This window comes from Protopterus annectens, chromosome 11.part0 (assembly GCF_019279795.1).
Source record: "Protopterus annectens isolate FY-2018-M chromosome 11.part0, PAN1.0, whole genome shotgun sequence".
NCBI lineage: Eukaryota > Metazoa > Chordata > Ceratodontiformes > Protopteridae > Protopterus > Protopterus annectens.
In genome coordinates this window covers 219,481,862-219,507,789 of record NC_056745.1, presented here as the reverse complement: position 1 = coordinate 219,507,789, position 25,928 = coordinate 219,481,862, and the positions used below count along the sequence as shown (strand labels likewise).

At 38.5% G+C, this 25,928-nt stretch overlaps 1 protein-coding gene across 3 annotated transcripts in view; it reads right to left on the bottom strand.

Moving 5' to 3' along the window:
* Positions 1–25,928, bottom strand: part of NR2C1 (nuclear receptor subfamily 2 group C member 1) — a 781,592-nt gene that overhangs the window by 563,678 nt on the left and 191,986 nt on the right. For all 3 annotated transcript variants that reach the window (XM_044087641.1, XM_044087639.1, XM_044087640.1), the window contains exon 2: positions 16,036–16,102. The gene's annotated coding sequence lies outside the window, so the exon portion shown is untranslated. The remainder of the gene's footprint in view (positions 1–16,035; positions 16,103–25,928) is intronic.

Below are 25,928 nucleotides of genomic sequence, written 5' to 3'. Positions count from 1 at the left end.
TGTGTGTGTGTGTGTGTGTGTGTGTGTGTGTGTGTGTGTGTGTGTGTACACATATATATGCTATACTAGCTGACTCACTCCTTATAACTTCATGGAGTTACTTTCACAATGAATCGATAAAAGAATAAAAAAAACATGTTATGTGGCCACAAGGAAATGGACCAGACAGTTCATAGCCTAGATCATGGAATCACTTCCCTTTGTAGTAACTGTAATTATTGCCAATATTTGGATCAGAGTGGTGAATTTGTTCACCCTCATGATGGAAGGAAATCTGTTTTTCATGTAACAGCCAATTGTAATAGTGTTAATGTTATATATTTGGTATACTGCTTGGTCTGTATGAATTTTTATATAGGAAAAACAAATCACCATTTACGTGATCAAATTAAGGAGCATCTTTACAATGTTAAGATCACGAAAATGAATAATGCACTAGCCAAATATGTTAAGAAAAATGGCAGTAACCATAAGTTTAAGTTCGTGGCCATAGATCAGGTGAGGCAAACTCACAGGAAAGGGGACTTGAGAAATCACACAGAAGTAATAGAAACAAAATGGCTAATTAAACTACAAGCAGATACAGGATTTGGACTGAATGGCCTTGTACCTATTAAACCAGTTTTAAAAGTTAGACCGTTAGCAAAATGACTGAATGAATGCATTAAAGGCGAGTTCCTTTGCAGTCTGACCACATTTACATACGATGTAGGTCACGCTCACTCCATACATTCAGTTCTGGTGGTTTTCTCCCCTCTCTTTTTATTTTATTTTAATATTGTCATCTTAAATCAATCAGGTTCTTCATGGGGAAAGCAACTCCATGCAATTATAAGGAGTGAGTCACCTAGTATAGCAAATATATATACATATAATGTGTGTTTGTGTGTGTGTGTGTGTGTGTGTGTGTGTGTGTGTATATATATATATATATATATATATATATATATATATATATATATATATATATATACACACATACACACACAAATATTACATGCATGCCATTCCATTTCAGTATTCAGTTTCAGTGTTGTTGTTCCATTGTTATTTTAAATGAGCATGCAGAAATGAACCTTTGGTGTTTTATTTTTGCTGAGAACCTATATAAATACATGCATTTTTAACAAAATATATATTTTATTTTTATTTTTGCATGTACCTCGTATGATTTTAATAGAGCAAGCTTGTTTAGAATAGGAATATAGCTGCTATACAGCTGATTTATGCATAAGGAAACAATGTTACTTAAAACTTAGCGTTGCGTAACTGATTGTGTTCTGGACTTTTAGATACAATGTTGCTTTAAGGAGCTTTGCAGCAAGTGTAAGCGGCATGATGTCAACCATTCTCTTCATGGGACTGGAGGCTTGTTTTTTAAATAGAAGGTGCAATTTTCTGTATTTTTTGTATTTATTAAAGGTCTGGAGAAGTGAGGGGTGTTCCTTGCGAAAGCGCTTAGCGTTTATAATAAAAGTTAACTTTTTAAATTACCCTGGCCATGTGGTGGATTATACTTATACTTGGAAATTTTTTAAGTATTTCTGCAACTACTTGTATATACTAACTCTGCAAATATTGTGTTTCTGACTAAAGTTAATACTCCCACACACCACAATTGTGGATTTACAATATCATTTATTAACTTGCATATTCTTATCTATTTTCCATTTAAGGTATGCTGACTAGCTTTCCCACAGAAGGTCGGTGTTCTCCAAATATTATGCCACACAAAAGTATTGGCCAGATACTTAAGTGAATGAAGACACTTGTGTGAAAACTCTAACTGAATTAAGGACAAATGCTTGTTGAATTTTTGAAGACAATGAACAGCAATGTAATGTGCACTACCAATATTATACCAAGGTTACGCCCTGAACCTAACTATCATACTAAATTTTTTTAAACAAGAAAAATCTTTATTAAATTATCATTTATTACATAGGCAATCATATATTTATATAAATGAAAACAAATCACACTGACTTAATCTTAGTTAGAGTATTTTACATCACAAACCATATTGACATAATTTTAGTTGCAAACATTATACATCACTTATGATCTACCCAATCATTGTCAGTCAAACATTACATAATTCATTCAAATCTTGCCTTGCTTTAAACCTCATTCCCCCCTGTAGGTACTGTTCCCACAACTCTCTTTTTTCCTTTGTATTTGCTCCTACCCTTTTCTAAAGATCCCAATTCTAGATGCTTTTCTCTGTTACAATATTCATTACTTCTAGTACAGTTGGTTTAGGCTTTGATTTCAATTTTCTAGCAACTGCTTTTTTGGCAGCCACCATAATTAGACTCAGCAAGGCTTTACCATGTTTAGGAAATTCTATTCTGTAATATAGCTCAGAAAAATTATTTCCCTAGTTACACCAAATTTGCTCACCCAGTATCTCAGATAGGGTTGTCTGCAGGGAATCTTTAAAGTCTGCCAACTCATTGCACTCCTAGAAAATATGCATCTATGTAAACATTTCCAAGCAAAAATCATAAATTGTCTAGATTTTGTTGCATACTTGAAAGATAAACATATATCCCCCCATTGTTTCATTGTGAATTGCTTATCCATTCTCTCTTCCCAATCCTTTCTAACCTCCTTTGACTGATTCTTAATAGTCACCATGCAATATTTTACATGCTCTCCTAATTATTAGTTTTTTAACAGCAGCTTCTGTTCTCAATTCTATTAAAACTCTACAAGTGCTGGCCTTTCGTTTAGGACCCCCCTATTTCTTTCTCTTTGCCTATACTCTGATGTCACTCCTTGATAGGGAAGGCAATCTCTAACCTGCAGTCCAAATAGATTCTTGACATCTTCCCATTCTATTACCTTTTCTTCCCTAATTATTTGCTCCCAATACCTTGGTTCCTTTGCCAGTTTTATCCAATAAATTCCAGCCCTCTCTTGCCTATTGTCTGTATCCCTAATTGCAGTCATCCCTATCAGCAGAATCTGTCTCAATTCCTCTGTTGGCTTAGTTTTTAGAATACTTAATGCTACTTTATGAATATATTTTGTATGTTTACTATTATTCTCCTCAAAATTCTGCATCCAACACCCCAATCTCTGTTTCTTGAGCTTCCCCCATTTCATCATCACCTTCTACTTTGAATTATAGGCTTCTGCTTGTGCTATGCATAGGTGCCTTGATTGTGTAGCTTTGAAATACTCCTTCAAATCGTGTAATCCCAAACCGCCCTATTCTGTTGGAAGAATCAACTTATCCCACTTGACTTTTGTCATCTTCCCCTCTAAGATAAAATCCTTCAATTCTTTGTTAATTGCTAGCCACAACTTATGCTCTAGTTGATAAAAATATGCCTGACCTGTGTAAAAGTTTAAAGGGACTAAAACGTTTTAACTGCTTGTATTTTACTATCCATATAAGACAGCTTCCAATTTCTCAGTTTTTCTACTATCTTTTGTTTAGTCTCTTCCCAGATATACTTAGCTGCCACACCAGAATTATTTTTAATCCACACTCCTAAATACTTCATTTTATTATGTCCCAATAAATATGGATATTATTAAAACAATTTATCTGTGGGTACAGAATTTATTGCTATTGCCTTTGTTTTAGCTTAATTAATTTTGTATCCCCCAAAAATATGAAACTGTCTCAAAATGTTCCACAACACTGTAATGTCCTTTTCTGGTTTTATAAGCTATAAAATAATTTCATCTGCAAACAGAACCAAATTGTTTTGACTACCACATCAAATTATATTCTTGAATTTCTGGGCTCCTTATTTTCTTTGTCCTTATTTTCTTTGTCAATTGTATAAATATAATGCAAATAAAGGGGAAAGAGGACACTCTTGCCTGGTTCCTCTGTTCAAGCAGACATTATCAGAGAGGCGCTCACTGACTTTAAATTTCATCTCTGATCCCTCATATATTCTCCTAATCAACCTTATAGTATTATTAGGGAATGCAATCAAGACCATCCAACAACAGTGGTATTTTTTTACATTCTGCTTCCCTCTGGATAATCAATGTTCTGTTAATGTTGTTGAATGTTTGCCTCCCCTCCACAAAACCACATTGATCCATATCTATCAATTTTGGCATCATCTTTGTCATTCGTTTAACCAGTATAGACATAAACACTTTATAATCATGGTTTACTATTGAAATGTGCCTGTATGAAGCTGGGTCTGATGGATCTTTACCCTCTGCAGGTATTACAGCTACTATCACTTTCTTTCAGGATGTTGGAACTTCTCCTCCTCTTAAAATACTGTTAAACAAAACCATCCCGATCTTTATCAATTTTCTCCTTGTTGCTTCCAAACTTCTACAAGAATACTATCCATTCCTGGGGACGATCCTGTTGATTGGTTATACATCACCATTTTTATCTCATCTCCTCCTATCCTGTTAGTATTTGAGCCTTGTCTTCCTCTACCCTTGGCATATTTAATTTTTGCATGAATATTTCCATCTGTTCCTTTTCTTGATTTCCAAATTTCTCTGCTTTATACAGACTTCTACAGGATCTCTTGTTATCTTCCTTGTTACAGGCTCCCTAACTTTGGTGACACTTTCTACTTTCTGTTGTCTGTGACGTTGTGCTAAAAGTTTTTGTGCTCTAGAGTTATTATCAAAAAGCAGTTGCTTAACAGCAATCTTTCTAAACTCATGCATATTATCGAGGTAATCCCTTATTTTCTGTTTAGCATTTTGCAGTTTCTCCTCTTCTTCTTCTGTGAGACTCTCCTACTTTGCAATATTTTAACATTTGTTAGTCCCTCTAAATAATTCTTGTTACTTCTTAACCATATCTCCCTTTCTTTTATTTCCAACTTATTTTTAAAGGCTACTTTAATTTTATCTCACTCCCTAGCTAGAATTTCAGAAGAAATTTCTATCTTCTCTAACAGATCCCAAATTATTTCCACTTCCTATTCCTTAAATTCCTCTCTTTTCAACAGACAGGCGGGAAAGCACCAATGTCTCATTTTTATTACATAACCATGTGTTTTTTTTTAGTTATTATTGACGCATGATCTGAAATAGCTACTGGCTGCAAATCAAGACCTTCAATTATGAAGGAACACATTCTTGTGAAATATAAACTCTGGCTAGCCTAGCCTGGTTTTTGTATCTTGGAGAATAATATGTAAATTCACTCCAAACTCCTAATACTGCATTCACATCTTCCATGCCAAATATTTTCATAAATTTATTCAAAAATCTACCCTCTTTGTTACATTTTCCCTTCAGGTCCCCCTAGATACATCTTTACAGCTGCAAATCAAATTCCAGTCCTCACCTATAAGTAATATTCCCTACTGAAAGCTGATTATTTCTCCCAGAATTTTTTTAAGCTCCATTATAGCAGTTTTAGTTGGAAAATAAATACATGCCAGTGTAATCCTCCTCCCTTGACAGTAGCCCCTTAGTACTACAAATCTATCATTATTATCTTTTTTATCTTCTTATATCAATATGGGAGTTCCTGCTGCAATTAATATAAGTAGTCATCTTTTTCTTTGCCCCAGGTATTCCCTAAATAACCATCCTGAAAACCTTTCTTTATCAAATTTACCTGTTCAGTTCTTTTCAAATGTGTCTCCTGTAGTATAGCTATCTACACTCTGCATTTTTAATATAGTTCACTACTCTTTCCTTTTTGTAATTATCTGTGAGATCACTAACATTTAAAGACATTACAGAAAGCCTCATTGTACTGAAATGCTATTATTTCCACATTTTATGTATAACAGATTTTTTGTTAAATGTCTAGTTCCAGCTTTTGTGTTACATGCATACACTGTTTGGCAGGTTGATATTTTATACATAGGTTCATAGGTAGGTACTAGGCTATCTGCCCGAGGGCATTTACAAGCCTAGCCAGAGTATGTCAGCTTTTGCCACCCCATTGATTAATTAACTGAGCCTCTGTTAAGAAGAGCCAATGATGTGATCCCAGGGGTGTATTTTCTGTTACCCATCCACTCAAGGTTTCTCTTGAAGAGTGTTAGTGAGGGGCTTTGCCTAATGTAGTTAGGAATTTTGTTCCAAAGCATGGGGAGTCTCTGTGATAGAAATCCATCTCTCCAGCATGTTCTATTTATTGTTGTGGCAAGGTTTAGCTCACTAGAGCGAGTGTCTCACAGTGGCTTGGATTTCTTTAGTGGAGCATGATAATCAATTCTGAGATGGACATGGCTTTGTAAGTCAGGCAGAGATCACCTCAGAGTAAGCGATATGCCACTGAGTACAGCCGGAGTTTTTCCGGTCGGGCTGCATAGGACATATGTTAGAGGCCAGTAATCCTCTTGGTGAGTTACTTTTGTGGTCTTTCCAGCTGTTGGAAGTGTCTTGTGAGGTACATCCCAAATGGGGCATTGTCCTCTATGATTGGTCTGATGAGTGACGAGTAGAAGGGCACTATAACCTCTATTTCTAGATGCAAACCCTTTAGTAATTAGATGGGCTACATAGAAGGATTTTCTAACTACTTTGGCAATATGATTGTCAAAGGAGAGATTACTATCTACCTGGGTCCCCAGATCTCTTATTACCTCTTCTGTATTAAGGGGGCTGTCACCTATGTGGTAATTGATGGATGTTTTGTTTTTCCCAAACGGGATGACTGCATTTTTTGGCATTTAGCTTGAGACCATGACTTTCACACCAGGTGTCCGTCTCAGTAAGGCCTTTTTGGAGAATGTCCGTGTCAGCCGAAGAGTCAATTATGGCTTCCAGTTTGCAGTCATCAGCGAACGTGGTTAGCCATAGTCCTCCTGTGTTTGCCTGTACTTCTGAGAAGTGTATGCCGAACAGTAGGGGTCTCAGGACCGAGCCTTGTGGGACACCACTTGTGACTGGTTTAGAGTTGGACCTGGAGTCCGCTATTCTTACCGTGTGAGTTCTGTCTGTAAGCCAGTTGGCAACCCACCTCTTGACGTAGGGGTTTATGTTCAGGCTGGTGAGTTTTTCTATAATTCCGAGTGGGGAATGGTGTCAAAAGCCTTGGCGAGGTCAATGTAGGCTGTGTCAACCACCTTCCCCTCATCTACGGCCTTGGTGACTGTCTCAAAGAAGTCAACCAGGTTTAGTAGGCATGATCTGCCCTTAAAGCGAACTGGGTCGGGTCAAGTGTTTGGAGGTTCCCAATGTCTTTGTTAATGAGTTCCATGATGATGCACTCCATAGCCTTGCAGACCAGGCTAGTCAGGCATATGGGACGATAGTTACCAGGGTCAGTTGTGGCCCCGCCTTTGTGGAGCAGAATAACCGTTGCTGTGCACCATTCTATGGGCACGTAGCCTGTGGAGAGACTGAGGCTGAACGGTGTGTTTAGGTGGGGGGTTAGTTCGTTCTGTAGTTCGTGCAAGACGCAGCCTGGGACACCATCTGGCCCCACTGACGCTGTGCTTTTGGCTTTTGAAAGGGCTGTTTTCACCTCTGCATCTGTGATTTCCAGGACACTATACATTTCCAGTATTGTTGTGAGCCCTTTTGGGGGTGAAGTTTGCACTAAATCTATCTGCCAGGATGTTGGCAATATCAGTAGGTTCAGTATATTTTGTGCTATTTTGCACAAGCTCAGAGCATATCTGTGATGAGAGTTGCCACTTAGATTCTTGACATAGCTAAAGAAGTCTTTGTGGTTATCTTTCGAATCCTTGGCTATTTTTCTTTCGAAGTTAGCCTTGGATGATTTTATGAGGGACCTTAGTTTCTTACTGATACTGATCAGGGATGCCTTTCTTTCCTGGGATTTGCTTTTTTTCTGAACTAGTTTCCTCTTTCTATTGTATAGCCTGTTTATGGCAGGGGGTCCACCAGACTGGTTTCCTTCTCTTAGGGGAGTGAGTCTTGGTTTTGCTAGGGATGGCACGATCCATGCATCCTTGTAGGTGCTCATAGAGTGCATTTGTAAAGGTTCCTGCATCTTGGACACTGTTATCCTTTAGCATGGGGGCTGTGAAACTTACCACCTCTTTCTTAAGTAAGGTGAAGTTTGCTATAGAAAAGTTTTTCACTGTGGTTTCCTTGGTTGGGGGTGGTGGTGTGGTGTGGCCATCCAGAGTGGTTAGTTTATGGTCTGATCTAACCAGTGACGGGTTGACCTCCGGTGCGGAACACCTGTCACCCATGTTAGTGATGACCAGGTCCAATATGTTTTCACCAATGGTAGGGGAGTTTACCAGCTGATCCAGGGCATTTGAGTTGATAAATTCCAGGAAGCGCTGGACCTGGGAGTTTGTACTTGAGTAGTTTTCCCAGTTAATGGTAGGGTAATTGAAATCACCCAATATCAGGGTGTTCGGTAGGACCTTCATGTTTTCCAGTGTCTCCAGAAAGGTGGAGAGACAGTTAAGTTATGTCACATCTTACAAAACTTTTTGTTTTATTGAAAGCCCTCAAAAAAAAAAAAAAAAAAAGAACACCTCAATTCTTTCTCTCAGTTAACTAGAACTCAAGCAACTGGCACTCTCAAGCCACCAGAAAAAAATATCAAAGAATACAGTACAATTTTCATGTGTTGCACTGTTTTCCCATCACAGAAACATACCTTACATTTTTAGAGTTTTACAGTTTTAAAAAGGAAGACAAGAATAAATCCCCTCTCTCCCCAACCTGAGAACAAATGAAACCAAACAAAGAGTATATGGTACAGTATTAGTCAAGCCTATTTTAATAGCAACTCTCAAGCAACCAGAGAAAAGAAGTTATGTTTTACCATAATGTTGCATCTGTGTTCATCTTCTTTCATTCATCAGCGATGTGGTTCGGTTCCAAGCCCTTGGAACCGAGTCGGCCTATTACCAAGCTCGCACCAGCCAAAAAAACTCTTGAGCTAAGCTTTTACCCACAATTCCCTTCAACCGGTTACCTCAGATTGAGTTTGCCCATGTCATACAAGTAAAGCAGAGTTCATTTATCCGCAAATACCCTAAGACATCACTAGGACCTAAAGAATACGCCAGGAGCCTTTGGCGGAAGAAAGAGGGAGGGAAGTGATGAATTAAAGATGAACAACACAGATGGAACGTTATGATAAGACATAACTTCTTTATCTGATGTTGTTAATCCTCTTTCCATTCATCACCGATGGGACAGAATCCCCAGCTACCTTATCATCCTTGGGTGGCCCTTATGAAAGAACGTTCCTGAGAACCATTGAGCCGAAGGCAGCTCTCCCTCTGGAGACCACATCCAATTTGTAATGATCAAAGTATGGGGTTTAGCCCAAGTGGCTGCTGTGCAAATGTCATCTACAGAAGCCATGAAATGGAAGGCTGCAGAAGTTGCCATAGATCTGGTGGAATGGGCTTTAATATTCTGTGGCATGGGTTCTTTTGCAAATAAATAAATGAAACATATGCAGTCCCTTAGTCATTTTGAAATAGTGACTTGGAAACAGAGTTTCCCATTCTAGGTCTAGAGAAGGAAATGAACAGTTGGTTAGTCTTGCATATCATTTTGGTTCTGTCCAAATAGAATCACAATTGTCTGTGTACATCCAAGGAATGTAGGCAGTATTCTCCTTTAATAGAAAAGTTAGGGAAAAATACCTGAAGATCAATAGACTGATTGATTGGAAACTAACAACTTTGGGAAGAAAGGAGGGGTTCATCCAGAGTGATACTTATATGGATAATTAGGTAGGATTTTTTTGGTGCACAAAACCTGCAACTCTGAAACTCATCTGGCTGATGTGATGGCTACCAAGAAGAGAGATTTCCATGACATGAATTTGATGTCACAATTCGCTGCAGGTTTGAAGGGGGGTTGGGTCAAAGACTGGAGGACTAGAGTGAGGTTCCATGGCTCTATAGGCTGCCTGATTGGGGGTCTAATGTGAGATACTCCTTTGAGAAAGGTTTTGCACAAACGCAGTGATATGAGCAGAGTGCCATCCAATCCATTATGATAATTAGAAATTCCCTCCAGATGTACTCATATGGTAAAGGCTGCAACTCCATCTTCAAAAAAATTAGACAGGTATTGTAAGACCGCTGTGACTGGAGCCGAATACGGATCTAGCATCCTTTCCTTTGACCAAATAGAGAACCTTTCCCAACTGTCCTGGTATAACCTTCAGGTGAATGGTTTATGAGAAGCCAGAATTATATCACGTACAGGAGAGGGGATGTCATCCTGCCTGGCAACTAGCGGAAGTGGAGAAACCAAGCTGTCAGCTTCAGACTGGATAGATGTGGAGGAGTCAACCCTTGGGGGTGAGAGATCAGATCTGGAATGGCATCCAGAATCCATGGTGGGTACAACAGATGAGGCCAAAGGAAGGGGAACCAGACTTGTCGAGGCCAAAATGGGGCTATGAGGATCACCTTGCATTTCAACCGAATGGCTTTCTTTATGAAGTGTGAAATGGGCCAATCGTGAATCGGAGTGTCCCTCATGGACCCCCCCCCCTTTGGGAGGAATAGGGAGAAATAGCTGCTGTATTTGTTGTTTGATGGGGAGGCTAAGAGATCGCAGCAAGGCTGGCTCTAACGACTGAAGATTTCTGCCGCTACTCCGGAATTGAGAGACCACTCATGGGGCAAGAGAATAAATACATCTGCTCAGCTTATCCGCAATCACATTGGAGCTCCCTGGGATATGTGTTGCTAGCAGAAAGCGGTTGGAATCTATCGCCCATTGCCAAATTCTAATGGCCTCTCAACACAGGGGGTAGGATTTGGTTCCTCCTTGCTTGTAGATATACCAGACTAGTGACATATTGTCTGAGTGAATAGCAATAGTTCTAGAGGGCAGGGCCGGATGGAATGCTTGCAATGTTAACAGCACCTCTCTCAGTTCCAGAATGCTGATATGCAAGTCGGCCTCTAGTGTGGACCATCCGCCTTGGACTGTCTCTCCCTGGAAATGACCCCCCCAACCCTATCAGGGAAGCATCCATGGTCACAACGGCCTTGGGCTGGGGGGGGCTGGAATGGGTGGCTCCAAAGATCTGTGTCTGGCTTCATCCACAAAGAAAGTCCTATTTGCAAGAGTTGATTATCCAGATCTGAAAACATAGGGGGCAATGATTCAGGAACCACTGAGAAAGAAGAAGCCACTGGAGGAGTCGCATTTGCAGTTTCACAAGCGGCACTATTGGTATGGAGGCTGCCATGGATCCTGGGACCTGAAGAACTTCTCTCGCCAAGACTTTGTTTGACAGAGTATCACCCGGAGCTGGAACCTCAACCTCTGGAGTCTGTGAGCTGCCTGTGACACCAGACAGGATCGAGTGTCGAAGACTGCCCCTAGCTGAGAGCTCAGCAGAAACACGGCTTTAAGGCTATGCGGCAAACAAGATCTGAGGTAACAGGGAGAAGGGCATTGTGTGTAAAAGCTTAGCTTGAGAGTTTTTTTGGCTGATGCGAGCTTGGTAATAGGCCAACTCAGTTCCGAGGGCTCAGAAGTGAACCCCATCGGTGATGAATGGAAAGAAGATTAACAACATCAGATCTACAGTTATCCAGAATCTACAAATCCCCATGGATGCCGGTTAACTAAGAGTTTGCTGTATTAACTTAATAATAACACACAAAACTATGTCCATCTTCAAATACTGAAGTTTTACCCTCCTAATAGGAACAAATGTTCCAAACTGATAACCTTTCCTTTAGGATAACTCACTTCTGTGAGTACTGCTATCCATGCTAAAACCCATGGTGCAGCCTGTGCTTCAACTAACTTTCTGATTTTGTCTTATCTTTATAGCTCTCCCAGCTGAGTAAACAGTTGAATGCTTTCACAGAACATTATCTCATAGCCATTTCTCTTTATCAGATTGTCTCCTGAATACACAAGGACCAGATATAGAATTGATACTAAGCATACACCTATCTGCTAGAAAAAAGCCTTATAATATTAAATATTCTTTTTCATTTACTTGCTTTCTCTTAAAGCTTGCTACTAGATCAAGCTAAGGGCCTTAGTCCAGTCATTCCCCAATGCAAGAATGAGAAAAAGTTATTTTATCATGCTCTTTTAATCAGACTTAAGTTTTTTTTATCTTTTCCTTTTTTTTTTTTTTTTTTTTTGTTACATTGCCATGCCTACATTTCTTAAAACTGAACAAGGAGAAAGAGGGAAAGGAAAAAAAAAAGAAAATAAAACAGGAAAACTTGCTTACATTAGCATCCCCATTACACTTAAAAATAAGTAAGAAAACTTTATTTTATAGCATGCAAAGAAAATCATGCACTACAAAATAACACAATTAAGAAAAAAATTGTTTAACTTACAGTTTACTTTCTTCATCCCCCCCAAGTATTTTTCTGAACATTAATGACATGAAGTAGGGCATATGCTTTGGTAAATTTGTAAGGGACTCTTAGTTACTGGTTTTATTTTTGCTCATCTCCCAAATCCTGTCTCTGCTTCATTTCCAACATATTCCTGATCCTTCTAGTCGACTTTTGTGTTGTTTTCCTTCTCTCAAGCATTTTCCATTGAAACATTGGAAAAGGTTTCACTGGCATAGTCTCTCTGTAGTCTTTATTACCAGAGGAACAAGAAGCAGAATCTCCTTCTGTTTCACAACTCACTTTTTGTTGGGCAAACATTTTTATTTCCTTCTTAGCATGTACTTCAGCAAAAAATAAGATTTTTTGTCCCTCCAGGGAAGAATGTTTTAAATATACCTGGGTAGAGCAGTTTGAATCTCATGCCTGCTTCTCAACATTCCCTGAATACTGGAATAAATTTACTCATCTACCTAATGTATAATGAGTAATCATTCTCCATAAACACTCTGCTGGCTCCCAATTTTAGCATTCTGTCTTTCTGCCACAGATTTGTCAGAATCAACCCCTTCTGCTGGTAGGATTGCATCTTTACTATTAAAGGTCAGGTTGCTTTCTTATAGTCGGGTTTGGAGCATACACATGGTGTGCCCTTTCAATTAACAACTCCTGCTGTGGAATACCAGTCCAGTTGTTTATTCAGACTTGCATAAAATTAATACAGTCTGTTCCTTCCAGCTTTTCTGGTACAGCAGAAAATCTCAGATTTCCCTATGTGCTCTGTCCTCTAATTCAGTTATTTTTTAAAACATCTCTTCTTGAGCAGTCTCCTATTCAGCCAGTCTTTTCTTCATTTCACCCTCAGATTTTTGCAGTTTTATCACCTCATCTGAATATCTGTTTAAAACTTCTTCAATTTTTCCAGACTTTTGTTGTTTGGGTTGATATAATCCTTCAGTTTTTCATTTATTTTAATTAGGTCTGTGTGCAGTTGTCATACTTTTCCTCTAGGTTACAGGAAATCATGCATGGAGCTTGCACTGCATTTTGATGAGCAGCTGCAGTACTCTTCACAGTCAGTGTTTCTTCCTCACCTTTTGAAGCTGACTTTCTTTTAGGTCCTCTGGTATCCAGGCAGTGCACTTACTAGCCAATTAGTGAAATTTACCCAGAAATATAAATCCACTGTCTTTCTCTGCTAAGTTTCTGTTTTCACACTGGGAGAGCTAGAATTAAGCTGTTACTCAATGTGCAGTGATCTTGGAAGTCAATAACTATCCTATTATTGACCTGTTCTAACTTATGCTTTTGAGAATTTCAGTTCATTAAAAGCACTGAGCACAACAAAGGGAAGTTAGTATATGTATGAAGTAGTCTAATATTATATGAGAAGTGTAAAGTCCACCTTATTTTTTTTTTTAGTTTTTGCACCTACATTACCTACTTGCTTGCCAAATCTAAGCTAACTAACAAACAGCCATTATGAAGTTACTTACATAGTAGGAAGTCTATCCAGAGGTGCAATAAGACCCTATTTTGATGAGGAGGTTTTACAGCTATGTCATGCTATGCTGGAATTTTGGTGCCAATAATATCTAGTGCTTAGTTTTTGCTTGAGAAAAGCATTCATTTTCATCTCTGAGGAATTAAGATGCACCCTCATAAATACAAGCCATAGTTGTAGTGAATAAAAACTGAACTGGAATATATAACTGACTTTTAAGAACTGACAGACTTAGAAAAAGAATAATAGAATCATTGTCATGCTGAACCAATTTTTGCATTTTTTTGTAATTTTCCATATCATTTACAGATATTGTAAAAAGAGGTGGACTGAATACTGACCCCTGGGGACTCCAAAAGCCAAATAAATGAGGTAAGACATGGCACTACTCCATCTAACAGTCAGATGACTTGACTTACCTGTGAATAACATGTCAGCCATTTAATGGCACTAAGAAAGAGAGGTCAGTTACTCATTTTTTTGGTAAGTGTGACATGATCAAGTGTAAAATACTTTAGTAAGGTCTAAAACAATACTCTAACCATGTGTCCTTGAGTAGGGTAGCTGTAGCACCATCACTAGACCTGAAAATATTTTTGTGACTTAAAAACTAATTCTACTTAGAGATAGAGAATTTGCAAGTGAATATATATTGTTTCAATGACTTTTAATAAAAGACAAAAAATGAGACATGGATTGTTTAATGATATTGAAGATAGAGGGGGGAATTAGACCTTTTCCAGACACTAGAAACTAGGCTCTCTTTGACAGCAATGTTAACTACTACTGTGACTGACTAAACAACAGCCCTTGTAGAAAATTAAAAAAAAAATCAGGGAGTAAATTATCAAAAGAAGCTGAGTCTGGATCCATCTTAAGAGGAATTTTACATTAGGCTATGACTGTTAAAGGACAAATATTGTAGGGTGGCAAGACAATGTCTTTAGACCATAATTAATATTTTTTCAGAATTGTGAAAATACATTCTAAACTAAATTACAAACACATCACTGTATGAAGGGATGGGCAGGAAGTTGACTTATTACGGAATTAAGTGGCTTGTCAAATGCTCTCCAAGAACTTCTTACAATCATTTGCATGCTTCTGCTGCTATATGCAAAAGCTCCTTGCAAACTCTGGTGATCCCTCATTATACATGATACTCAAGACAGAGTATAGTGTCTGGCTGACATTAGTGGAACAGATACTACATTATGGATGTAGGATCAGAACCAACATCTGTTCCACCTCATATTCCAATAACTGGAAGGCCAACAGCATCACCAGCATTTGTTCGGTAACAACAAGCACATACTTCAGATTGCTGCCAGTTAGTAAAAAAAGGTGCTGGAAAAAAGGACTGGTAGACATGTCCACATGGACACTGTGGGAGAAACCACTTTGAAAATCTGAGGCTGGATCCAGATCATCCACATATGCTCTCGACCTGGACATCAAGAAAAAATGTCAAAGGCAGAAGCATGACATTAGTAAAGTGGGAACAGCAGATCTATACAGTCGCAGATATGGATTTAGGTTGAAACTCAGATGTACTTAGGTGACGGTGATGACAATAATGGGTGTCCTTAGTTTTCACACAGGAAGTCTACGTTTGATGACTTGCCCTTTCTCCTCCTCCTCCTCTTCATCTCTTTTGATCTGTTACTATCACTGTGGGAGGAACAGGGTTTAGAGGCTTTGGTTTTTTTGGTGTTTTTCTGAACCCTTACCTGGTTCCTGTGTATTCTGAAATAACAAGAGATTACGTCATTGCACAAGTGGTCTGGGACTACATTGCATACAATAACAGATGATCTATAGATCTGGCACTCATCTCCTTAAGGTTGCTAAGTAACATTTAGAACAGGATCAGCAATGCCTCATGTTGAAGTTACACTCAAGACAGTACAAATAGCCAGTGAGACCATTTTGAGGTAGTAACTACTGGCCAGAGAAACACCTGTCAATGCTGGACTCAAAGCAAACACCTGTCAATGCTGGACTCAAAGCAATGAATCAGACATGGGAAAGGCAGTAGTTATCACAAAAATAAACAGTAGAACTTTGTAGAACTCTTGTTCTGTTGAGAGAAAAGAACTGAAAACACAAGAAGATACCACCTTTTTATAGGGAATAATGATATCAAAAGGCATAATTGTTTGAGGTCTGATGCTGGAATCTGACAAATGAAGGCAACAACTGTCTTAATATATAGCTCTACTGCAAGACATATTCCAACAATAAGATCCAAGAATTATTAACACACAATAATATTAAGTAAGTTTTACTTACAAATAATTCTGATTTTTTTGTAAAATATTCTTGAAGGCAGTCACAAGATGTAGACTATCCTCTATACCTACAGGGGAAAAATGAAATACTACTCAGTTGTACTACTCTTCTTTAAAAGTTATACATTTCCACATCAACATGCTTCAGGTAAGCACAGCACAGCTGCTAAGGTCAAAAGAATAACATTACTGCAACAAGACAAATATGACGTCTTTTTAAAGATTCCAGTTGCAAGACTTGGTTTCAAATACCAAATGTCAAGTTCCATCTATAAATTGTTAGCACAGTCTACAAGTGTTAGGCAACAGTCCTGTATATACCATAGGAACTTTAACACACTTTAATCTACTATCATGACAACCAATGGGGCACAGAAGGAATAATAGACAAATGCTTAAAAATATGGGATTATGTACATCAAAAAATGAATATTGCTACAGATGAATAATACTCATTATGTCAAACACCTCCCATATTCACATTACTAAAGATTCATCACAGTTAAATGCTGGTAGAGGGTAGAAATATCATCTAGAAATATCTCTGCTGACTACTGCAACAGAACTGGCAACAGTTACGGTCTAGGTAACTAATAGCCCAAGTTATATGGTTATATCCTGCCCAGGATATAACCAACTGGACAACTTTTCAAAGCTTAGGGGCACCTTCCACGTGCTCTTAACTGCAAGAGCTCGAGCAGAGCTCCATATAAAAGGCAGTTACACCACCAAAAGTTTCAGAGATCACTTCCCCAAGAAGGAGGGAAATTGTCCTGAATGGGAAAAATACTAGGAAACATAAAAGAAAAGTAGCCATATACTAAAGGGGATATTCACCTACAACCTGACAATACAAAACAACTACATAAAGGGGGCTGGAGGGAGGTGATGGCTATTACAATACCTACTGTTATGGTAAGTTTATTTAAATGACTGAACTTTGCTTAACACTAGATCACTGTTGCAGTAGCCTAAAGCTATTTGGGTAGATTAACATAGCTTAGAAACAAAAGGGGAAGGAAGAAAAGGTTAGGAATCCAGAAAATCCTGGAGAATAGTTCAAGTTCTAGTTTGTAATGTTTTGTAAAAGTATATAGAGAAGACAAAGTTGCTACCCCTAGAGTACTTCTAAATTTCACCCCTTTCCAGAAAAACCACCTAAGAAACAAATTCCATACAAGTATGATGAGAATAGCAAACACAAATATTATGAATCAGCCATCTAATCTGCTTTGACACTCGTTAGCCTTTCCTCGTATCTTCATAGCATATAAACAATTGATCAGCTATCCAGAAGGATTAAGTTTTGTCTAAATAGTATCTCAGCTGCCTATGGACATCTAGAATATGAAGAATTGTTTTTCTCCCTTGTTTTCTGGGATCAGGAAAAAAGACAAGGGCATTAATTGACTGGCTCTATGTAAACTCTGAGACACTTTAGGCATAGAAAAGGATTAGTTCTCAAAGAAACTCCATCCTTGCGGAAAATGAGGTAGCAGTCCATGTTAAGAACCTCAATCCATCCTGATGTGTTGGTTCAAATAGAAAAAAAGGGTAAGCTTTTCAAGCACAAAGTTAAAATCTCAAGTAGGAACCAACCGTTTTTCCTAGCTAGTCTGATAAGTAAAACTCCTTTAAAAGAACTGCATGACTTGAGGACAGGTAGAAAGGAGATCCAAAGCCAGACTAGCCACAATGGTCAAAAAATGAACCTTGACAGAGCAGTATGAGCTAGAGGACATTAACTCACACAAATACTCAATAACCAGAAACAGCCAGTCCTTAAAAGGGTCCTAGCAACTGGAATGGCATCAACTAGAAAATCGCTTCCACTTACACATATATGATTTCTTAGTAGTGTTTTTTTTTTCTTCAGTACCTGTTGCACACCCTCAGAAAAAAGGATGCTTAAAAGGTATTCTATTATCCAGGCAGTCAACTGAAGAGTTTTCAGGATGGGGTGTATCAAACAGTCCCCGTCTTGCCAGTTTCAAAAAAAGGGAGACACATTGTTGTCTGGTTGTCTGGATCAAAAGTGGGGGGGGGTCATGACCATAATCTTTGGGGAGTCCTTTTGGATCTTTAGAAGAACCCTGGATATCAGTGGAAAGGGTGGAAAGGCATACAGGAAAACTCAGGTTCCTATTAGAACCACGAACGCTTGAAATTTCAAATGGCATATGATCAACACCATATGATCGAAATTTTCAAGCGTTCGAAGGTTAAACGTAACGGCTCCATTCGGTGCAGAATGGGAGAATTTCCCTTTTCTGCACTGAAGTGCGATCTCGGAGTTGATATATTTAAGTGGGGGATGGGGGGTGCAGGGGGGCTTGCCCCCCTACCTGCACCATTAAGGTACGTTTTTATTTTGTTTGTTTTTATTATATATTCAAACTTTTAAACTTCTATCATATGTTGTCGAACATATGGGATTTGAAGTTTAGAAAGTTCAAATATATAATATAGACCCGAATATTTCTACCCATGGGAATGAGAAGGCATCTGTTTTCCAGGTCTGTTTGCAAGGAATCCTGGGACAGAATTTCTTTAGTTGTCTGTTCTGACAGGAGGCAAACAGATCTTCCTGAGGTGTGCCCCACAGTTAGATCCATGCTTGGAAGATCCCAGGATGAAGTTTCCATTCCTGAGGGTATTTTCTGGTATTGTTTCACTTGTTTGCTACAAAGTTTTCTGTCGGAATGTCTGAAGCCTGAAAAGTCAAACTGAACGGAGTTGCTATCTTCCAGGCTCACACAGCAAGTCTGTAAAGGGGGTAAGATCTGATAACCTCCTGTTTATATACCAACATATACTTATTCTTCCCACATCTGGATTATTTTTATGCAGATATCAGGGCTAAAAACTACCATGGTAATGTAAGGTTAGGCTTCTTAAGATCCTCACAGATGAACCTACCACATTACAGTGGTGCTGTCTGTGAAAACCTGTAAAGGTCCTGGAGAACAGAGATGATTTAGGACTTTCAAATTATTGAAGAAAACAGGAACTGGAACAACTCACCAAGCCTGAACCAAAAACAACGTAAAGGTAGCTGGAATCTGTTCATACACAGCAGAAATTTCTGTAAAAATCCTCCAGTACTAGTTAGGTACCAAGCCAAACAGTATAAGTTAAGTACCAAACCAAACAGGATAAATTTCTTCCTCAAATGGTAAAGGAATAACAGTCCAGGTAGTTCCACTGCAAATCTTTTATTGACAAAGTAAAGACCAGAAGAATAATCCAAAAGTAAACCAAGCGCTTTCGCCTGGACAATTCCAGGCTTTTTCAAGGATAAAATGCAAGTATGGCCACACTGTATAAATACACATGATAATCGGCCAATTAAGCAATTAAGTTAACAATTGGAATAAGACAATCAACTTTTAAAGTGCAATAGTGCTGCAAACATTATACTTTTTTTAACAATGCAATCATTTGATGTCAACGAACTTTAACCAGCAGCTAAACAAATTTGAGTGCTACTAAAAAAGCAAATCTCTTCCAAATTCATTAAATGTATAAGTAGAATACATTAATAATCATAATTCATAAGTTTAAACTGCACTTAAAAAATCTTTGTTAGTCATACATTAAAAACATCAATAAAAAAATTTTTTTGAGTATAAAATGTAAAATGTAAATGTTATGCTAAAAAAGAGTATCACATTATTTGAGGTACTAATACATAAAAAATTGGTGTAACATTAGTACAAAATTAATCAGTTCTTTTGTATTTAGAATTTTCCTAATATTAGTAACCAAATCTATTAATGCATGAATTAATGTGTTAATCTTTCTTTTAAAAACCAGTGTAATATAATTAAATATAAATATTCATGAAATTTCATAAATATTGAACACTAAACAATAACCCTAAAAATTGTTTATAATTTGTTCCTTTTCATTTTCAATATACTGTTAATACTGATGCTCTCATTCATCCCAGGGTTTCTTGAAGCATCTAATTTGAGTTGCCAAGTTAACTCTCTGGTTTCCAGGTAAGTTTCCCAGTCACCTCCCCTAGGGTCACTGGTGACTCGTTCCAAAACAAAAAATTTTAAAGACATGTTATCACATAATAGAGAGTGTTTGAAGAAAGCATTAGTATTTTTCTTTTTCTCAATTTCGTATACGTGCTCATAAATCCGTTTTTTAAGCATTCTAGTGGTCTTACCCACATAAAAACCATGGCAGAATGTACATATACCTAAGTATACTACCCCCATTGTATTACAATTGTGGTGCCCTGATGTTCTCAAAGTGCAATTTCTGGCTGGAAGAAATATTTCCTCAGCATTAAGTAGGTACTTACATTGCTTACACGCACCACATTTGAAAGTTCCATTTTTCCTATGAGGGGCCATGGTGTTATTAGTGTTCCTTGTACTGGTGTTCTGTTCGAACATTCCTTTAAGATTTATGTCACGTTTCCTAATGAAAGTTAATGTACTTGGTATATAGTTTTTAATATCTTCTTGTGTTGATAACATAGGCCAAAAGGCTTGCAAAGTGTTTTCAATAAAAGCTGCATCTTGAGTGTAAGTGTAAATGAAACTCCTCTGTGTATCGTTGTTTCCTTTACTGTTGTTCTTAAGAAACGAAAGACCTTTACTGAGCAAAGGTGGAAACTTAGAATCCCTTTTCTCTAAAATTTCTTCTGTGATTGTGTTAATTAACTGAGAGGGATAACTTCTTTCTACCAACATATTAGTTAAAGTGGTAACTTCGTTCAAAAAAGCATTTAGGGTACTACAGATTCTTGATGCTCGAATCAACTGACCTCTGATGATTCCCTTTTTAGTGTAAAAGGGATGCGAGCTATCGAAATGTAAAAATGTGTTGGAGTATAAGGGCTTCCTATAAATAGTTGATTCAAAATGTTCTCCTTTACTATCCTTAGTGAGAAGGATATCCAAATAGTGTAGTGAGTTACTGCTAAGTTCGTAAGTAAATGACAAAAAGTCAGTTGTTGTGTTAATGTAGTTAAAAAACTCCAAGAACGCTTCCTTAGATCCCTGCCACAATAAACAAATGTCGTCCAGGTATCGCTTGTAAAATAAAATATACTGTTTCCATTTAGAAGAATGTATGTAGGTTTGCTCCCATTTATGTAGAACAATGTTTGCATAAGATGAAGCGCAAGGGGAGCCCATGGCTACACCCTTTCTTTGCCTAAAGTATTCTCCATTGAAGAATATGTAATTATTATTAAGGATGATTTCCATAAATTCGATTAGTATATTAATCTGATTGTTACTTAAATCACTCAAGCTTGTTAAGATGTCAGAGAACCAATCTATTCCCATGTCATGTGGTATACTTGGGAAGAGTTCTACTACATCTATTGTGATCATCAAAACATCCTTGTTGCAGATATTGGGTGGAATACTAGCCAGGAATTCCCAAGAATCCTTGCAAACACTAGGGAGCTTAGAAACTAAAGATTTAATACTATATTCTACAAATTTACCTAAAGGTTCCATAATGCTGTTAGCTCCGGCAACAATGGGCCTGAATTTCAAAGGGGTAATTCCCTTGTGAACCTTAGGTATGCCAAATAGTATTGGAGTTTTAGGATGTGGAACATTCAAATAATTAAATAATTCTTCATTTAACACACCTTGAAGCAAATGGTCATTCAAGATGTATTTGATGTTAGCTTGAGCAACATTTAGTTCATTGATAGAGGCCTGCTCGTATGTGCCGAAATCCTGTAGAATGTCATGCATTGCAATATCATAGTCAAGGGCCGACATAAGAACCATGCCACCCCCTTTGTCCGGTTTCATGACCCTAATTTTTTGCTCTCTTAACAAATTCATAACTTCTACCAAATGTGTGTTGAAGTTAAATGAAGGGTCCTGTCTACTTGACAAATTAATTCTCAGTGTATTCTCAATAAGTTCTTCAAATATTTTTAAACTTCGGATGTAGGGGTGGGTTAAAAAGACTTGACCTAGTGATACTGTTGTTTACAATGTCTTGTCCCTTAAAGAACAGAGAAAGGTTGAGATTTCTAACAAACAATTTTAATTCAATCAATAATTTGGGAATATAAGCAGGTCTAGCTGGAACGTAGTTTAGTCCTTTAGTAAACAATTCAAAATAGACCGGGGTAATCTCCAAATCAGTATAGTTGTAAATGTTGAAATTGTTTGAAGAGACAACACTACAGTTGGTATTAGGGGTAGGGCTCAAAAGAACATCATTGCTAGTAACTATGTTTAATTGCGTGCCCTCCCCCAAGCTTGTTGGTAGGGGGCATTCAAATTCCTCCCCATCGGTCTGCCCTGGGGGAAGTGAAAACCCTGTGGAGAATTATTGTTCCCTTTCTGCGCTAACCTTTCACTTCTTCTTAAAGGTTCAGAGTTCTGTGCATTTCTAATATTTTGACCCCCTATTCTGTTTTCATATTCAACATCATTGGTTCCTACAACTTGAGTGTGTTTCAAACCCGAAGGGTAAGCTCTCCCTTCTCTATATTCTGTAAGGTCTCTGTCTAGCTTTTTAATTTTTCTATCAATTACTTTCTGACAGTGTTGATCCACTTCAGAAAACACCTCATCATATTTCTTTTTATGCCTAAGGAAATTCTTGTGCTGTACAATATTATCATTTAAAACAGTAAGTTCATCCAAAAATACATTACATTTATTCTGGTAATCCTTCACCATTAAATCTAGCATTTCCAAACCAGTTTGGTTGAAAAGTTCAAGTAATTGTGTATGTAAAACTGAACCCACAGTGGCATTGTTTGGAAATTTATAACATCTAAGGCCTTTCGGCACTCTTTTTACATTGATGCATTCCTTTAAATAACTAATCTCAAGTTGGCAATTCTTGTACAAATATAACTTGTTACTGAAAGAATCAAAGTCTAAATCCAACTGCTGCGTGTTGTGGTGAAAAGTACCTTTTTTGAACTCCGGTTGGAGTTCAGTCCATTTCTTAAAGTTGAACAAATTATCCGTAGCTCCACCATTCGGTGCTCTGCTGTTACAGTTCTCTTCGTGTGAAAATGCTGTCCCAATTTTTGAAAAGCAGCTTGTACTAGCGGTGCCATTCGGCTCCTGCGCCGTACGGGATCTCTGTTGAAGCGGTATTGCCTGTTGTTGATTTCCTGGAGAACAGAGATGATTTAGGACTTTCAAATTATTATTTGAAAGCATTTATGACATTTATTACTGCCATTATCCCTCTGTTCTACTGACCTTGCACTTTCACACCTTTGGAAACCGCTCACCAATGTTAAGTCTGAAGCATCTGTTGTGCCACACTAAAGAGGCAGAAGGAAGAATGGAAAACCTGGATTCCAAGAGAACACTCTACCCACCACCAGCCTACCTCCTTTCAAACCCCAATATAGGGATTTAAAAAGATAAAAGGTGTAGATGCAGAGTCCAAATTGACCTGAGATAGCACTGGACTATTCTTTTGTGAAGTCTGCCCAGGTGAATCATAAGAATTATAGAAGCCACGTACCACAGAATCCTGAGAAGTTCCCTTGCAAAAGCCAGGTTTTAATTGGAAAAACTCAGAAAGAACATCTGGAACATATCTACTTTTTCAGGAGGAAGAAAGGCTGATTCTGCCCTGGAAACAGACATCCCAGGAAAACAATTATGTGAAAAGTGATGAGAGAAGACTTCTGTATGTTCACTCGAAAACCCAGACTGAATAGAAAATTCTGAACTCTGCTAAGGACTCATGTCAACTGGGAAATTGTGTGCAAATATAAGACTATCATCCAAATAAGGGAAAGCACAACAGTCTCCCTCAAATCCCTGCTTTGCTGACTGAAAATCAGAGTCGGAAAGTGAGGGAACTTTTTTTTTCTTGCCCGAAGAAGACGTAGGTAAAGAAAAAGCAGAAATTAACTCACTAGCAAATCTTCCCTGTCCACTGAAACAGAAACAGGAGAAGACGAGTCTTTTTCTTTTTGTTTTCTCTTCCTGACAATTTCCCTGGAGAAGGACCATCCCAAAGGAGGCATTCTGTCCCAGGGCTCAGGCTTCCTTTTCCAGCAATGAGGAAGAAGTTCACCTGCCCCTTCCACCTTGACCGACAAAAGTGGTTCTTCATTGCTAGTGGAGGGGAAACCCTGCAGCTGCAAAGGACATGTCTATGCCCCTGTCCTCCATAGTTGTAGGGGCTACACCAGTTGAGAGGTCCAAAGAACCAAATCCAGCTACAGCAAAGTCATGCATTGGTGACTAAGGCACAACCAAAGCCAGCCTGATGCCCAAAGACAACCCTTGCAGATGAAGGAAGGAATAACCAAGGAGATCAGTAATTCCTCCATATATTCAGCCAAGAAAGAAACATTAAAAACATGTAGAAGGGCATGGGATGGTCAGAAAAGTACAGTTGTGTACCTACCATAAATGTAGATGTTAAAGTGTATTCACTGTTGCAGTCATTACACTTGGGTTATCCTGCTGGGAGGCTACCCGCAGTCGGCCTGAATTCCAAAGTCTTGGTCCGGCGTCGGTTGCTGTCGCCTCTTCCCTGACGTCAGTGCGCCAGGGGTATAAAAGATGCAGCCGACACCATTTTCTTCAGTTTTTCTTGCCCCAGATGTCAGGTGCCCCCAAAAGGGTAGGCTGTAAAAATTATGAACATAAAAAAGCATGCACATAACCTTCATCTACAAGCAAATACACCACATAGGTTGTATAGAATACAGAGGTACAGATAAGTCCCAGCAAAGAAAAAGGGGGAAGGCGGGAGGGTAACCTGGACTGCAACAGTGAATACATTCGAACATCTACATTTATGGTAGGTACACAACTGTACTATGTTCATCGTGTTTCACTGTTGCAGTCATTACACTTGGGTTGAATCCCAAAGCTGAGGTTGGGTGGCTGGGCCTAAATAGAGTTTGGAGTGGCTATGAGGCCCTGCAGAACTGCAGTGGCAAAGCCTGCTCTGGATTTAGAGTAGAGAGGTAAATGGTAGTGCTTTGTAAAAGTGTGCACTGAAGTCCAGGTTGCAGCCTCCAAAATATCCTTGGTTGGTACTCCTCTAAGGAAGGCTGCTGAAGTAGCTGCTGCTCTGGTAGAATGTGGCCTAATGCCCTTGGGCACAGATTTGCCATGTTGTGAATAGCAGAAATGAATGCAGTGGCCTATCCATTTTGAAATAGTCTGCTTCGAAATGGCTTTTCCTTGGGAACTTGCAGCATATGCCACTAAGAGTTGCTCAGTCTTTCTGAAAGCTTTAGTTTTGTCCATGTAAAAGCGTAGCTGTCTGTATATGTCCAAAGTATGCAGAAGTCTCTCCCCCTTATTCTGTGGGTTTGGATAAAAGGTAGGCAAATGTATGGTTTGGTTAAGAGCCACGCTGGACACTACCTTAGGCATAAATGTAGGGTTTGTCCTTAGAGAAACCCTGTCCTTTTGGAAAATAATGAAAGGTTCTACAGCCATTAGTGCCTGTAACTCTGAGACTCTTCTTGCTGAAGTTATTGCTAGAAGAAGAGCGGTCTTCTATGACAAGTATTTTATCTCTGCTGTATTGGCTGGTTCAAAGGGAGGCAGTGTAAGTTTTTCCAAGACAAAGTTGAGGTCCCATGTAGGTATTGGAGCTCTTCTTGGAGGTCTTATGTTTTTGGCCCCTCTGAGAAACTGTCTTAGCAGTGGATGAGAAAAAATAGGGGGATCCATATTGTAATGAGCTGAAATTGCAGAGGCATGGATCTTAATTGATGAGAAGGATAGGCCTTTGTCCAGCATCTCAGTTAGGTATTGCAAAATCTGAGGAATATTAGGCTCTAGCGAGTCAATTCCCTGCGCTTGGTTCCAAGCACAGAATCTTTCCATTTTTCTGCATAAGATTTTCTGGTGCTAGGCCTTCTGGCCTCCAGAATTACATCCATAACTGCTTTAG